Below are 17,447 nucleotides of genomic sequence, written 5' to 3'. Positions count from 1 at the left end.
GGGTATATATCTATGAATGGAATTGCTGGGTTAGGTGTTAATTCTATGTTTAACTGTTAGAGAAACCACTAAACTGTTTTCCACTGAATCATTTTGCATTCCCACCAGGAATATGTGAGGTTTCCAATTTCTCCATATCCTTGTCAATATTTTATTTGTTTGTTTGTTTGTTTAGTACTATAGCTGTACTAGTAGGTGTGAAGTGGTATACCTCATTGTGGTTTTTATTTACATTTCACACGTGGCTAATAATTGCAAGTGCTTTTTCAAGTGGTTATTGGCCATTTGTATATCTTCTTTGGAGAAATGTCTATTCAAATCGTCTGCCTATTTTTTAATTGAGTTTCTTGTGTTGTTGAGTTTAAGAGTCCTTTGTATCTTCTAGATACTAGACTTTTACCAGATATATAATTTGTACATATTTTCTCCCATTCGGTAGGTTCTTTTCATTTTCTTAATAATTTTATTGATGCCTCCCAAATTTTAGTTATTTGAAATCCAATTTATTTATGTTGTCCTTTGTTTTGTGTCCCTTGGTGGTGTATCTAAGAATCTATTTTCAAATCCAAGATCATGAAGATTTACTATTATGTTTCTTCTAAGACTTTATGATTTTATTTATGTTTAGGTCATTGATATAGTTTGAATTAATTTTCATATGTGGTGTGAGGTAGGGATCCAATTCATTTTTTTGCATATAGATATCTGGTTTTCCCAGCATCATTTGTTTTAAGAGACTCTTCTTTCTCCCATCAAATTGTCTTTGCACCCTTGTCAAAAATGAGTTGACCATAGATGTATGGGTTTCATTTCTGTACTCTCTATTCTGTGCCATTGGTCATCTTTGTCCTTACACCAGGGCCACGTTGTTTTGATTGCTGTAGCCTTGCACTAAGTTTTGAAATTGGGAAATGTGAGTCCTCCAACTTTCTTCTTCTTTTTCGATATTATTTTGGCTAAATGGAGCCACTTGCAATTCCATATAAATTTGAGGATTAGCTTTTTTATTTTTATTAATAAAAAAGGCTGTTGGAATTCTGATAGTGATTGAGTCAAATCTGTAGACCACTTTGGGAAATACTACCATCTTAAAAATATTAAATATTGTAAACTATGAGCACTGGATGTCTTTCCATTTATTCAGCTCTTTAATTTTTTTTAGCAATATTTTGTAGTTTTCAGTGTATAGGTCTTTCACCTTTTTGGTTAAGTTTATTCCTGGGTATTTTATTCTTTTGGATGCTATTGTAAATAGAACTGTTTTCTCAGTTTACTTTTTGGGTTGTTCATTGTTAGTATACAGAAATACAGCTGATTTTGTTTGTGTGTATTGATCTTGTACTCTGCAACTTTGCTGAATTTTTTAATTAGTGCTAGTAGTTTTTTGGATCTTGGAGATTTTCTGTCTTTGGGATCATGTCATCTGCGAATAGAGAGACTTTTACTTCTTCCTTTCCAATTTGGATGTCTTTTTTTTCTTCTTGGTGACTAATTGCTCCAGCTAGAACTTCCAGTGGTAAAAGTGGGCTTTCTTGTCTTCTTCCTGGTCTTAGGGGGAAAGCTTTTGGTTTTTCATTGTTTAGTATGGTGTTAGCTGTGGGTTTTTCAGAATGTCCTTTTCATGTTGAGGAAGTTCCCCTATATTCCTGGTTTTCTGAGTGTTTGTTTCTTCCTTTTTTCTTTTTATCATGAAAGAGTGATGGATTTTGTCAAATGTTTTTTCTGTGTCAATTGAGATACTCATGTAATTTTTCCCCCTTCATTCTACTAATGTGCTGTGTTACACTGATTGATTTTCTTATATTGAACCATCTATTTACTCTTAAAACTTATTTACCTTCTCCAGTAAGCCTTTTCTTACCTTCCCAAATTGAGTAAAAAATCAGTTCTTCCATTGTGCTACTCGCTAGGATGGAGAACCTAGACTATACTCTTATTACTTCATTTAGTTGCTATTTGTAATTTATTTCCTTACATCATTTTAAAGATTTTCAAAATCTCTTAAAGCTCTTTTCTACTGTATAGTCTTATGAATCTGTTTAGGAAATATAATCTCTAATCAGTTTTTAAATAACATGTAATAAGTTGATTTTCAGTAAGAATTTTGTATATTGAACAGTACATTAGTAAATATAATATCTTCATTTGAATTTCATCTTTGATAATTTTTTAATATATAAAGAGATTTTTTTTCTATTTTGCAAGGGACACAATTTTATTTTATTCTTAATTATGTAAACATACTGTATCCACTTTTTGGCATCTTTGTCAACAGCCAGGCATCTCTGCATAAACACCTAAAGGCCTCTTTTTTATTGTGGTAAAACTACATAACATAAAATTTACCATCTTAACCATTTCTAATTGTACATTTTAGTAGTGTTAAGTATATTCACACTGCTGTGCAACCAATCTCCAGAACTTTTTCATTTTGCAGGAGTAACACTCTATACCCATTAAACAACTCCCTCTTTCCCCCTTCCTCTAGCACCTGGCAACCACCATTCTACTTGCTGTTTCTATGAATTTGACTACTCTAAATACCTCACATAAGTGGGATCATACAATATTTTTCTTTTTGTAACTGACTTATTTCACTTAGGATAAAGTCTCAAGGTACATCCAATGTTGTGGCATGTGTAAGAATTTCCTTCCTTTTTAAAGCTGAATCATATTACAGTATATGTGTATATTATATTTTCTTTATCCATTCATCCTCCAGTAGACACTTAACTTGCTTCCACCTCTTCTCTATTGTGATATCAACCTTTTTTTTATTAAGATGATGAAAGTTAACATCCTTGTGAAATTACAGTTGTACATCATTATTAGTCTTGTTGTAGGTACACCACTTCACCCCTCGTGCCCTTCCCCCAACCCCCTTTCCCCTGGCAACCACCGATCAGTTCTCTTTGTCCATATGTTAACTACCACCTATGAGTGGAGTCATACAGAGTTCGTCTTTGTCTGGCTTATTTCACTCAATATAATACCCTCAAGGTCTATCCATGTTGTTGTGAATGGGACGACTTTGTCCTTTTTTATGGCTGAGTAGTATTCCATTGTATATATATACCACATCTTCTTTATCCAATCATCAGTTGCTGGGCACTTAGGTTGGTTCCATGACTTGGCTATTGTGAATAATGCTGCGATGAACATAAGGGTGCATGGAACTTTTGGAATTGCTGATTTCAGGTTCTTAGGATAGATACCCAGTAGTGGGATGGCTGGGTCATAAGGTATTTCTATTCTTAACTTTTTGAGGAATCTCCGTACTGTTTTCCATAGTGGCTGCACCAGTTTGCATTCCCACCAACAGTGTATGAGGGTTCCCTTTTCACCAGTGATATCAACCTTTTTAAATGATATTTTTATTTTGTTTATTAAGCATAGATTTAAATTTTACTATATCACAACATTTAACATTGCTATCATTTGCTAATGTTTGAGGTTCTTACAGTGTCAACAAATACGTTGGTTTAGTTTTATAATTTTTGTCCTAATTCAGAAAAGACATAATCACATCCAGTTTGGTTTCTCATATAAAAAGAATTATCATTACAGTTTCTCTTCTCTAGACTGATTTTTGAAATAATAAGGACATCTTGATGTGCTGTATAAGAACTTCGATGAGATGAATGCAACTAAGGGATTTGGTGAAGATCTTGGGGTGAATTTGCTGAATTTTCATTTATGTCCTCATTGGTCCTATCACTGCACCTCATGCTTCTATTCTTTAACAAATTAAAAAATGTAAAAAAGCATCAAAACCATCATGGCAACTATGTCAGGGTTCAGCTGTGTGATAGCGGGATTGAGTATCATGAGCACTCTCGTCCGATTGTCGCTCACCACCATATGTGATGTGTATGTAAGGTTCTCAGCCTATACTCTCTTTGTTTACTGAGAAATGTTATTTATTATTAAAAATAGAGATTTAAACATGCTATTACCTCATTTAAAAATATGAACACTTTGAAACCGTTTCTGAAACACTTGAGAAGTTTCAACTTAGAGTGTTCAGTTGTAAGCTCTCAGTCACATATGTCTGCTCACAGTGTTGGAACTGAAGCCCGCAAACTTGTTTGCAGTAAGTGTTTGTTGGATTGAGTAGGTTTTAAATGTGTATGTGTAGTTTTTGCTTATATATAATTTTACCCGTATTGTCATCCAGTTACTTCCTATTAATTTCCCTTTTCTAAAGCGCCATTTAAAGAGGGATTCATATATGAGGACTTGGGGACCAACCCAATTATCAAATCACTATAGCAGCAATAGCTCATTTGTACCTCTGCCTCACAGACAGGATCAGCATTGGCTAAAGATCTGCTGGACCATTGCAGTAATTCCACACTACTTCTTTACATGGATTTTACTTGGAGATGTGGAAAAAGAATTGATTTTATTTCAGGTAAATGTTAATAATGAAAAGAGAATATTCATATCTTTGAAGCAAGTTGGGTTCATTATTATCTGAAGTTGTGCTTACATTTTCATAGGTAATGCTTAATTATTTCTAATCCAGTTTCTTTGTCTTAGTATTGTACTGTGATCATTTTTGCATACTGAATATTGGACTTACTAGGCAAAATAGAGAAAGTTTATTATTATCATCATACTCTTCAAATAAAATAAAGATATATTTTAGTAAGAAAGAAGTCATCTTTGAAATCAAAGTCCATGAGTGCATAGAAATATTTCTCCCAAAGAATAAAAATTTACCACACTGTAGCACGTGCAGCACCTGCAAATTTAATTATATGTTTAGTTGAGTATAATGTTAATATTAAGCACTAAGAAATTGAGTAATAAGCTTTGATAACCTGTTTCAGTTATTTATTATAAGCATAGTTTATGGAAGAAATAAGGCAAGTTACTATAAGTTAGCTTTCCTCTTTTGTATGTTTGTTAAATTTAACTACTTTCCTGAAATTAATTAAAATTGTTACTTAATTTTAAAATTATTTTTGGAGTACAAATTGTTTCAGAATATGATTGAAATTGTAACTTAGTGTTTAGAAAACAAATTTGTTTGACATATCCCTCTAGAAATACACTTATAAATTCTCCATATATCTTGAATCATGACATTGGAATAAATAAGAGAGTTTTTTTCTTGAAATTATAGTACAAAAATAACTGAAATATGAACAAAATTTGTATTTGATTATAGCGTCTGTTGTTAAAGGAAGCACTGAGAATATTTTTTCCTTTAGCCAAAGTTCATATCCGTTATGTTTTTAAGATTATGCTTCAGAATTTATCTCTTGTTTGAAATGATGTTAAGTAATGATTTCCTTAGTATGTGGGTTGTCTGCATTAAAACAAAATTTTTTCTTTCATATACATCCATTTTATCTCACCAGTAAAGTTATGATATGCTTAAATACGGGAACTGTATCCTCTTTTGGCTTTCCCCTAGTTCCTAGTAAAAGGGTTTTAATGAATGAGCTAATGTCTAATGCCAGATCAGAAATGCAGGGTTAATTCTGAAATTGCTTCTGCTTTAGTTTGTGGCAGTTGTGTTTTTGGTTGCACATGTTAGGTGAAAGTAATTGTTCTTATTATTTTTGGATGAAGTACTTTGTATTTCTCAACTTTTTGTATGTGTAAAAAATGTTACATCTTTAGTCAATCAGGATTAAGACTCTTTCAAAAGACTGCCTGCCTCTACACTTCTAAGTTTATTCAGAAATTAAGATGCTGTCTCATATATAAAACTGAAAAGGGTCTTAAAATCATATTAAGTCCAGTATTCTCATTTTAGAAAAACAGAGTGACTGGCTGTGTGTTACACAGCCAGTTTATGGCAGGGACTCCAGCATCAGTGTCTAACTCCTAATTTTGTTTTCTTTTTCTGAAAATTGGTAACTTTATTTCTTTTTAATGTATTTTATTTTTATTTTTTCATGTTATTTTAGAAAAAGGATCACATTTCAGGCCTATTTCTGTTAATGGTATCACTATTTTCCACATCAATATATGAACCCTGGTGTCATTTTGGATTACTCTCCTTCCTCTGGCTCTAGATAATCAAAATTTAAAAGTGCCCATGATCTAGCTTCAGTATCCTTTGCATCCTTTGTTTTCTTTTTATTCCTACCACCGTTCTATTTAGGTCATGTGCAGATTGCTCGTATTAGTTTACTTACTAGTTTCTCTGTCTTCAGTGTCACGTCTCCTCTTCTTAGTCATTGTGGATAACATTGCCACATTAACATGTTGGGAATCCTGATTTTTCCCCCATACCTTGGTTTATGCTATTCCCTTTATTGGGAAGATTCTTTTTCTACTCTGCCTATATATTCAAACGCTGCACACCGTTCAGGACCCAACTCAAATCTGATTTCCTCTCAGTACTGGCCACGTCTTCCTCAAAGGAGTGCCACTTGAAAATGTCACGTCAGTAAGTGTCTGTAATTGACATCTAGACTCATGGTATCCTATCATCATAGATTGCTAGAGCAGGAAGAGACTTTAGGTAGCACTTATGCTAGTCACCTCACTTTCCAGTTGAGTGAGTGGTTTTCCTAGAGTTAAGTGACTAATGTGAGTATCTGGAGGGTTTAGAGCAGAGACGTAGACTTAAGACTCCCGACCTGTCATCCAGAATCCCTTCTTGTGTAACACACTTCCTCTCATTGTAAAGCGCCTTTGCTTTTTAGATGCTTTTTCATAAGAGCATTTATTATTTCCTCTTCTTGAGGCCGAGAATCTTGTTTTAAACTTTTTTGTACTCCCTTAATGTTTTGCACAAATAGACCTGAATTCATTCTTTCTTTATTTTATAGAGAATTGCTTTCAAATAAAAGTAATATTTTAAATAAGGTTATTATTTCCATTTTTATAAATATTAATGACCTAGGATTATACTGCTTTTATATAAAAGGGATGACAGACTTTTTAAATAGTTCTTGGTAGTTTGCATCTATTTCTAAGATTTTGCTAAACAAAAATAGTAGGAAATAACAAAATATAATTGAAAAATTTGCTGTGTCTTTTATTGCTAGGTAAAAGGTTTTCTCTTGTTTACAATGTTAAGAACACTGATTTGAGGACAAAACTAGAAATCTTACTAACATTTCTACATTACTTTAATCTTTTCTATTTCTAAGGAAATGGAACGTTTTCTATGAAATAATTTTATAACAGATTGTATTAAGTGGAAATACGATACATTGCTGTTGTCTTAGTTATTAAGCCATTATTAAAAACTGCTTAGGTTTTTAGGTTTTAAAGTTTTATGAATGTATCTGGTTTAAAGCATGTAAGTAAAGCGACAAGAATTATAGCAAATATATATACTTTAAAATTCTTTTATAACTCAGCATGAATAAAAATGGTACATTAGAGAATAGCTTAAATACCTATCAAGTGAATAAAGCATGGGCTTCATGCTTATAGTTGGGGATATATGTATCATCTGCTTTAGATGTATTACAGAGGTGATGTCAAGGTGAAAACAGGCTTGCAGAATGGTTGGAAATCATTGATATTCTGACTTGGAGGCTGTAAATGGCTCAGTGGCAGATGGAGTCTTTGTCAAGGAAGAAAAATGGCAGCTTTGGAGCATCATAGATGTTTTGCTAGCAGCTCAGCACACAGGCTGTGACCTTCTAGTATTCAAGAGTCTTTCTTATGCTCTAATAAATTGTCCTCAGCTTTTATTCACCTAAGGTAGATAAACAGTACTTATCATATTTCAGTGCAAATTGAGGTGTTTCATTATAGAGAAACATAAATATGTTTTATTATCTAGTTTTTAAAGAAGTAAGCTTTTAAGAGGAACATGCATTTCTTGGTATCAGAAATATTTCTCAGTTAGTTTGCAAGGGTAAAAACAATAGAGTTTAATTGAAAAATTATTTTTTTAGAATCACAGAAATATTAAAGTCAGAAAGTATATTAAAACTCCTAGAGAAACCCTCTTATTTTACAGATGAAGAACCCACGTCTCAGAGACTGTGATTTAACCAAGGTCACTAAATAAGTTTATGAAAAACATTAGGTGACTTTTAGATTATTAGTTATTGTTTATATAAAAATCTTCAGTTATGAAAGTAAAGGAAACTACTCTCTTTGAATAAGACTTGGAACACCACAGAGTACACCTACTTATTCATGACAGCTGCGTAATGAAAGCACATATTTTAGAGGCTTTTATTTACTATTCAATTGAGCATATTTTTATTGGAAAGAATTCAAGTTTTTCATTTTAGTCTGTCATCACTAGACCATTGTGTAAAAAAATTTTTGTTGAATAGGGAGTTTATACCTGGGTTATAAAGTTATATATGCATGAGCTATGTTCTTAGTCTTTAATAAGAACATGTTTAAACAATATTTTGCTTAAATCAGAACCAATTCAAATATATTGAAAATATATTTGAGTTACGTTGACTTATTTGAGTATTTTTTAAAACCTTTTCTCTTAGAAATACTGCATTTCATATTAACATATTTAAGAGTTTTGTAGATTTTATACTGAGATGTTTTGAAAAATAGTTGCATGTATCAGTGAGAATTTCTTCCAATTTTTACAGGAATATATGTCCCCATGAGAGTACATTATCATATGGAGTATGTTCAATTGGACAGCTGACCTGTATTAAAGAGCAATAAGTCATGGCTAAAATTAAAAGTGGGAGCATTACACACTTAAAACCCACTAAAGCATTTGACAATTGCCAGAGTTATAGAAAGGAATCACTGTACATCACAGAAGAAAACGACCCTTTGCTATAGAGGGTCAAGGTTGCTGCATTCAGTGCTTCAGGTTGTAGTCGTTTGAAGGCCAGTGTCTAAAGAAGTGCAGTTAAAAGAGAAATTTAACAATTATACAAAATGATATCTGTGCATTTTCCAAAGATAAAATTCTACAACAATTTTCCAGTTGTTTTTGATTAGGAGAAAAATTTGAAAGGTTCCAAAATCCTGAAGTAAGTCTTGTTTTTATTTTTATCAATAAAACTGATCAGACCTTTTGGATAGAATGTGGGCGTGAAAAATATTAGCTATGACATCATAAAGGAGAATACTGTTCCTAACAGTGGGTATGTTGACATGTAGCTATTTCACCTATTATCTACTTTACTAGGAAGAAAATACACTCAGATAGAGGTTAAATGATGATTACTAAATTATTCAAAAACTAATAATTGTCTAAAACATACAAGTGCTGAGGGTAAGGCAGTGAACAAAACAGACTCTGCACTCATGGGGCTTACAGTCTATCAGCGAAAGAGGTAACAGTTAATAAATTAATATTTACTGTATTAGATGGCAACTAACATTATGAAGAAAGATATAGGAAATTAAGGGTCCTGAGTGCCAGAGTGGTGGAGTTGGTATTTGTTATAGAGTGGTCACTGAAGGCCTTTCTAATAAGGTAACAATTTAGTAGAGATCTTAAGAAAGTGAGAGAGTGAGTCATGTATATATTTGGGTGAAGTCTATTCTAAAAAAAGTACATGCCAAGACATTGTATTGTGATTGGGAGATTGTGCTTCGCATATTCCGAGAACAATAAGGAAACCATCATAACTGGAATGATGTGAGCAATGAAGGAGAGTAATAAGTGAAGCCAGACAGATTTCACGTAAACTACATTCAAAATTTGTCTTTTTTTTTTTAAGAGAAGACTGAAAAAAAATTATGCTCAAAGCTTAACCAAAGCCCGTAATGTTGCCAAACCAGCGGTCTCCAAGGTAGTTTTGGTAGAGCACTGGTCATATGGAGTATTGCATGAAAAAAAGTTTCCGTGGGGGCCAGCCTGGTGGCGTAGCGGTTAAGTTCGCACACTCTGCTTTGGTGGCCCAGGGTTGGCCGGTTCAGATTCCAGGTGTGGGCCTACCCACTGCTTGTCAAGCCAAGCTGTGGGAGGCATCCCACATATAAAATAGAGGAAGATGGGCACAGATGTTAGCTCAGGGCCAATTTTCCTCAGGAAAAAGAGGAGGATTGGCGGCAGATGTTAGCTCAGGGCTAATCTTCCTCAAAAAAAAAAGGTCCTGTGGTCAAATAAGTTTGGAAAACATGGGATTAATGTTAAATGAAGTTAAATAGATTTTATTTCGTTTAACAACTATTTCTGTGCATTTTTTTTTTTTTTGAGGAAGTTTGGCCCTGAGCTAACATCTGTGCCCATCTTCCTCTGTTTTATATGTGGGACACCTGCCACAGCATAGCTTGATAAGCAGTGTGTAGGTCTGTGCCCGGGATGCAAACCGGCAAACCCCGGCCCACCAAAACAGAGTGCGTGAACTTAACCGCTATGCCAGTGGGCCGGCCCCTCTGCTCCTCTTTTAATGTGCTGATGTGTTTTGGGAATCTTCAACTTACTTGACCCTTCCTTTCAAGAGCATCTTACAGGACTAGTGTTTTTTGTGCTTCAGTAAAAGCTGTATTATTGTACAATCCTACAGGTTAACTATAAGTTAATAGAAGGATTTTCCACAATCTCTGTTTCATAACTTCTCCCCTTTCCTTAAGCCAGCACCTCTCCCTGCCTGCTTTTTCAGTAAAGATGACATTTCTTCTTAAAAAAATATTTCTCAAATTCATCCTTACTTCTCTGTGCATGATGCCTAAATCTTTTTGTAGGTTTGCATCATGCTTCACCTAGGCTGTCACAGTAGCCTCCTAACTGGTGGCTCTGCCTCTGGTCTTGCTGTGTCCAAATTCATCATCCTCTCAGTGACGATTAAATTGACATCACAAATCTATCTAGGTTATTCACCTACTTAAAATCCATTGCTAGTTTCCCATCACTACAGAATAGAATTTAATCTCTTTTGCAGGGCATATGAAGTCTTCCACAATCTGTCTCCTGCCTAATCTCTAAAATTTTGCCTAAATCTTCCATACTTAGTGCTCTCCATCTTTGAAACCGTTTACACTTCCTTAAACCAGGCAGTGGGTGCATAGTCCTTTTGCCTTGGTTCAGTGCTTTTATCTCTTCCTGATGCAGCCTTTCCCCTGTGAGTAGACTAATTTCTCCATTTTAAAGGTTTAAAACAGATGTAGTCTTCTCCAAGAACATTCTCAAGCCCTTCCTAGCTAAATCAGATGCACTGATGTATAATTGTGTCAAAGCACTAAAACAATGAAATAAAAATATGCATTTGTGTTTTCTCCAATTCCTATACCCTAAATCTTGTATCTATCTTAAGTGCTTCATGCTTTAAGGGGTACCCAATAAATTTTGAAATTAGCTCTATGAAGTAGTTGAAGACCTTCTGATAACTGATCTGTCAATTTTCCCTCTTTCCAATTCAAAATCTGTTTGGATTATAGATTTAAATGTGAAACATAAACCTGTAAAACTTTTAGAAGAAAACATAAAGGAAAATCTGTTGCTCCTAACTTGTTGAAAAGTTCTTATATGTGACACAAAAAGCACAATCCATAAAAGAAAAAATCAGTAAATTGGGCTATACAAATTAAAACCTTTTGCTTTGCAAAAGACCCTGTTCAGACAATGAAAAGACAAGCTACATACTAGGAGAAAATATTTGAAAACTACATCTCTGAAAAAGGATTCATATCTAGGATACATAAAAATTCTCAAAACTCAATAGTAGAATTGCCAACAGTCCAATTAGAAAATGGGCAAAAGACATGAAGAAACATTTCACCGAAGAGGATCTACAGATATCAAATGAACACATGAAAAGATACTCAACATCACTAGCTGTCAGGGAAATGCAAAAATGAGCTATCACTCCTCACCTATCAACAGCTAAAATAAAAAACAGTGACAATATCAAATGCTGGCAAGGATGTTGAAAATTGAGTTCTCATACACTGCCAGTGGGAATGTAAAATGGTACAACCACTCTGGAAAAGAGTTTGGCAGTTTCTTAAAAAGAAAACACTAAACATGTGCTTACTATATCACCTAGCAACCACACTCCTGGACATTTATCTCAGCAAAATGAGTATACATGTTTGTTCATAGCAGCTTTATTTGTAATAGCCAAAATTGGAAACAATCAAAATAGGTGAATGGCTAAACACAGCATGATGTGTCTATACTGTGCAATACCACTCAGCAATAAAAAGTTATCAACTATTGATACGTATAACAATTGGATAGATCTCAAGGGTATTAGGCTGAGTGAAAAAAGCCAATCTCAGAAGGTTACTCTATGATTTTATTTATATAAAGACAAAATTATAGTGATCGAGAACAAATTACTGGTTACCAGGGGTTAGGGATGGTGGAGGAGAGGGGTTTGGGTGTGACTATAAAGGAGTAGCACAAGAGAGATCTTTGTGGTGATGGAATAGTTTTATACTTTGATTGCACTGTTGATTACATGAATCTACACATGTGATAAAATGACCTAGGACTATATATTGCACTGATTATATAATACAACTAATTGTAGTTAGTTTCCTGGTTTTGATAATGCAGTATAGTCATGTAAGGTATTACTCTTGTTGGAAAGTGGGTGATGAGTACCTGGGACCTCACTGTACTATTTTTGCGACTTTCTGAAAATATATATTTATTTCAGAATAAAAAGTTTAAAAAAAGTGTCTTTTTTTTTCTTTTATCTCTGAGAAAAAAGCTGTTTTACCTTGTATCCCCATGTTCACTGCAACATTACTTACAATAGCCAAGACATAGAAACAATGTAAGTGTCCATCTATGGATGAATGGGTAAAGAAAATATGGTATCTACATACAGTGGAATATTACTCAGCCATAAAAAAGAAGGAAATCCTGCCATTTGTAACAACATGGATGGACTTTGAGGGCATTATGCTAAGTGAAATAAGTCAGACAGAGAAAGACAAATACTGTAAGATCTCACTTGTATAGGGAATCTTAACAAAAAAAGAAACTCATAGATACAGAAAACAGATTGGTGGTTGCCAGGGGCAAGAGGGTGGGGGGCAAAATGGGCGAAGGTCATCAAAGATACAAACTCCCAGTTGTAAAATAAGTCCTGATAAAAACAGACAAAAAGTCGTTTCACCTCCTCACTAAACCTAAGATTTTATTCATGCTTTTTGATTTTATCCTCTTCTGTGTCCTCCAGAGACTTGTGTTTATTGATCATTTATAAGACAGATCCTTTTCCTTTCTTGACTGTTTTATTTAGGAATGTCCTATCTTAAATAAAATAGTAAATAGAAGTAAACAGGGGCCGCCCCGTAGCCGAGTGGTTAAGTTCGCATGCTCTGCTTCAGTGGCCCAGGATTTCGCCAATTCAGATCCTGGGCGCAGGCATGGCACTGCTCATCAGGCCATGCAGAGGCAGCGTCCCTCATAGCACAACCAGAAGGACCTACAACTAGAATATACGACTATGTACTGGAGGGCTTTGGGGAGAAGAAGAAAAAAAGAAAGAAAGAAAACAAAAGATTGGCCACAGATGTTAGCTTAGGTGCCAATCTTAAAAAAAAAAAAGTAAACAAAACCTTTACTTCCTTCTAGTTGTTGTGTTTATATATTAAAGATATATATCCGTGTTTATATGTGTAGCTCTAGTTCATTCATTTTTAACTGCTGTATACTATTTCACTATATAAGCACACCACAACCTTTTATTTATTTTCCAGTATTTCACTATACAAATAACACTACAATTTACATTTTTATATATGACTCCTTATGCACATGTATGAGAACTTTTTTGGGTTACGAATCTAGAAGTGGAATTGCTGTGATATGGACTATACACAGCTTTGATTTCACTGTGTTGCTTCATTTCTTTCTACAGTGGTTATACCAGTTTATACCACCAGTGCGTTAGAGATTTCCTGCTCTACATTTTTGCCAACCTTTGGGATTTCCTTAAGTTTTGCCTTCCCACTCCCTCTATATAGAACCTACTATGAAGTCCAATAGATTTTACTTCTACAGTATAATTTTTTACTTCTTGTTCTACTTTGACTAACCAAGAGGTAAAAAAAAAATTTTTGATTCATCTTGTCTTTCATGTTCATGTCTGTATTTCTGACTCTATTGCCACAACCTTAGTTCAGACCCTTACCTCTTGCCTAACCTATTGCTACAGACCAAATATTGCAATATCCCTATTGGAAATCTCTCCTTGCTCCGGTTCATCTTACTTAAAACTGCTCTATCAATATTTCTATGCAAGTAGTTGACCATTGTTACCATTTGTTGCATGGTGTTAAATTTAAACAGCATGTGGTATTCAAGGTTGCCTGCAATAAGGTCCTAAACAACCTTTTCAGCCATGTCTCCCACTATTTTCTGCATATGCTTTATGTACTAGCCAGATTGGATTACATTCATTTACTTATTAATTCATTAAACAGTAGATAGTTAATGCTCTTATGCTCTGCAGGTATATTAACACTTGAGTTTTGTAGGTGCTACTGCTATAAAACGAACAACTCGTGATTCTTGTTTGCATGTTACCTCAAGCTAGTCTCTTGAATATACCCACTGCTTTTCAGCCTCGGGCCCTCAGCATGTGTTTTCCCTGCACTTGTGATGCCTTTTTTGCTAGTTACTCCACCCAGTGATCTATGCCTTTCAAAATCCTACACACTTTTCAAGGCCTACTTTAGATGTTACTGTGAAACTTTTTCTCACATGCTTAGTCAATTTTGCTCCCATACTGTATTTATATTGCTTTCATGGCACTTATTATGTTCCATGTATTTGTCTTATCCTTCCAAGGTGATAAGTAGAGTACTTTGTCCATTCTTCTGTATTGCCCTCGTAGCATTTAACATAATATCTTATATGTGGTAGACATGCCATTAACTAAAATAATTTAATTGAAGATAACATACTAATTAAATCCAGCTTCACCTATTAGTTAGACCTATTTGGGGAAAGATCAATTTGAATTAGGAAAAAATGCTTAATTATGTAATTTTATCTAGTGTTCTTACTTTAAAACACTGTAGAACAAATGGAGCTAAACAGTGTCTCTCTATATAATGATCTTTAGGACTTGCTTTGATGAATAGTAAATTTTATTTGTAATTAGTAAAACAGTTGTTCAGTTTGTTTTTAGATTCTTAAGTAGTTGCCTTATGTCAGAGTATTTCAAACTGTGGTCTGAGAAATCAGGAGTTGGTTCTACTGAGAGGCCTTAGCTACTGCTGGTTGCCTCCCCTGCCCCAAAGAACAGCCCTTCATTTCTTTTTTACTATATGGGGCTTCTTCACAAGGTTTTATTTAAGAAAGGACTCTTCTGTTGACATAATTTAAAATAATTGCTAAGAGAGTGTAAATACTTCAATTTCATCCAATTATTTAATATTTTTCAGTATCTTACAAAAACAATTATTCCTGCCCTCTTATTCCTTGTCTTACCACAGATTTCAAATCAGTAGTCCATAGAAATAGAGGCTTCAGATAATTAAGGAAATGATAGGTAATGGGCTTTTAGTATTACACATAAATTGTTTATTCTTGACTATTCTGCATTTTAATATGGATTTTTGAGGAGGTATTAAAATATCAGAAGTTATTGGAATCGGTATACAAATTGTTAGGCAGGCTGAAGAATTTTCTAGCTCATGGCTTCTTAAATTTCCATGCACTCAGGATTCTGTTTCAGTGGGTCTGGGCTAGTGCTTGGGAGTCTTCGTTTCTCCAACAATTTCAATGTTGCTGGTCTGTGGACCACACTTAGCAAGGAGCTAGGTGACCTTCCAAAGCCTGTCTCCACATTTGAGGACTACCACCTTCCCCCTAGGCCCTTGGGAAAGTGGGTTTTCCCTATTGCCATAGACATTTGTTTAAACTTCCTGTTTATCTACAGTCTGATTTATAGTTTGCCATTTTATAGAAATTTCTATTTTTTTAGAGAAATACTTTGTATAATGATTGCTCTGTGATTATGTGGTTCTTTGCTGAAAATCATCCTTCAGGCTTTTTAAAATAGCCTCAAGAACTATTAGACTGTCAGTGGCAACTCTCAGAGAGTTTAAGTTTAATAAGGAATGAATAATCTTTTCAGTTTACTTTTCCAACAGAATGGTAATACTGACTTTTGTTATTTTGCAGGGTATTGTTTGAGGTTAGACATTAAGGTATTATAAAAATAAAAATAGGAAACTTAATTTTGTTTGGCTAAGGCTGTTTTAGTTGGTATAAGTACTGGTTTTGTTTTTTTGTTTTTTGTTTTTTTTTTAATTTATTTTTTTCCTTTTTCTCCCCAAAGCCCCCCGGTACATAGTTGTATATTCTTCGTTGTGGGTCCTTCTAGCTGTGGCATGTGGGATGCTGCCTCAGCGTGGTCTGATGAGCAGTGTCATGTCCGCGCCCAGGATTCGAACCAACGAAACACTGGGCCGCCTGCAGCAGAGCAAGCGAACTTAACCGCTCGGCCACGGGGCCAGCCCTGGTTTTGTTTTTTTTTAAAACCTGTTATTATTATCATGAATTAGTAGCAATCACATACCACAGCAGGTTAGGCTGTTAATTTTATCGGTAGCACACGTGAATTGAAAACCTAATTTGTGTAAATGGACAACCAATAGGACAGATAGTCATTTAGTTAAATAGCTCATACTCAAAAAGTTTTAAATCAATTCTGAGGGACATTAATGCTTTTCTTTAAAATATATGCTATCAAGTACTTTCAAAGTCTTTTGGGCTTTTATAGAAAATTATAATAACTAAATCATAAACTTAAATCATAAGTCTTTAAGAAAATTCTAAGAATTACTTGTTTTTGATAAATGAAAATTGGTAATTAACTTTGTAGACCAGGACAGTAGAGCATTTTGGGGGAAAATTGTGATTTTTATCTAAAAACATTAAATAATTTTCATTTTGATAGTTATTCTATCAGCCCTACATTATTTCACTTAATTATTGTCAGTAGTAGAAATTGCTGCAGGAATTATATTACAAAAGCAACTTTAACATATATTATTATTTTCGTATTTCTTATTAAGTAAGTAAGCACTAACATTATTATAAAAGTTTTCATATGGAATTTATGTCAGATGTTGATAAAAGTTTTTTCAGACCCAATCCAACGGTTTTGTATAGAGATAAACCTCCTTTGTTTCTTCTGGTAACAGCCATTGATTTTTTTTCCCCCAGAGGTATATTAATACTGCTGATATAATCAGAACAATTGGAATTTACCTTAAAAGTAAATGTGGCGAATAAAAAGTAGTAGACTGTAATAGTATAGTCTTGATTTTGCTTTACCAAAGTTCCAAAATCTAAAGGACAAAAATACTGACAAGGTCAAGAAAAAATGAAAGAAAGAACAAACGATGCAAAAAGAAAATGACACTGAGGTCTTGGTTTAATACATATGTATTCCAGGTTGATGGTTGATTTCATTAGCAAATCTCATTGTTATGCAATGTCTGTTCTTCTGCAGCAAAATGAATATTGTATTCTCACAGGCTCTATGTGTATCTCTTATGTTGCATTAAATGAAAATATATACATTTGTAGCTTTGGTTTACTCTTTCAAGTTTGC

The 17,447-nt window shown here is 34.0% G+C and overlaps 1 protein-coding gene across 22 annotated transcripts in view; it reads left to right on the top strand.

The window, feature by feature from the left end:
• BAZ2B (bromodomain adjacent to zinc finger domain 2B) overlaps positions 1–17,447 on the top strand; it is a 391,257-nt gene that overhangs the window by 192,997 nt on the left and 180,813 nt on the right. The window lies entirely within an intron of this gene.

This window comes from Equus quagga, chromosome 4 (genome assembly GCF_021613505.1).
Source record: "Equus quagga isolate Etosha38 chromosome 4, UCLA_HA_Equagga_1.0, whole genome shotgun sequence".
In the NCBI taxonomy this organism is placed as follows: domain Eukaryota; kingdom Metazoa; phylum Chordata; class Mammalia; order Perissodactyla; family Equidae; genus Equus; species Equus quagga.
This window is presented reverse-complemented; position numbering and strand designations above follow the sequence as displayed.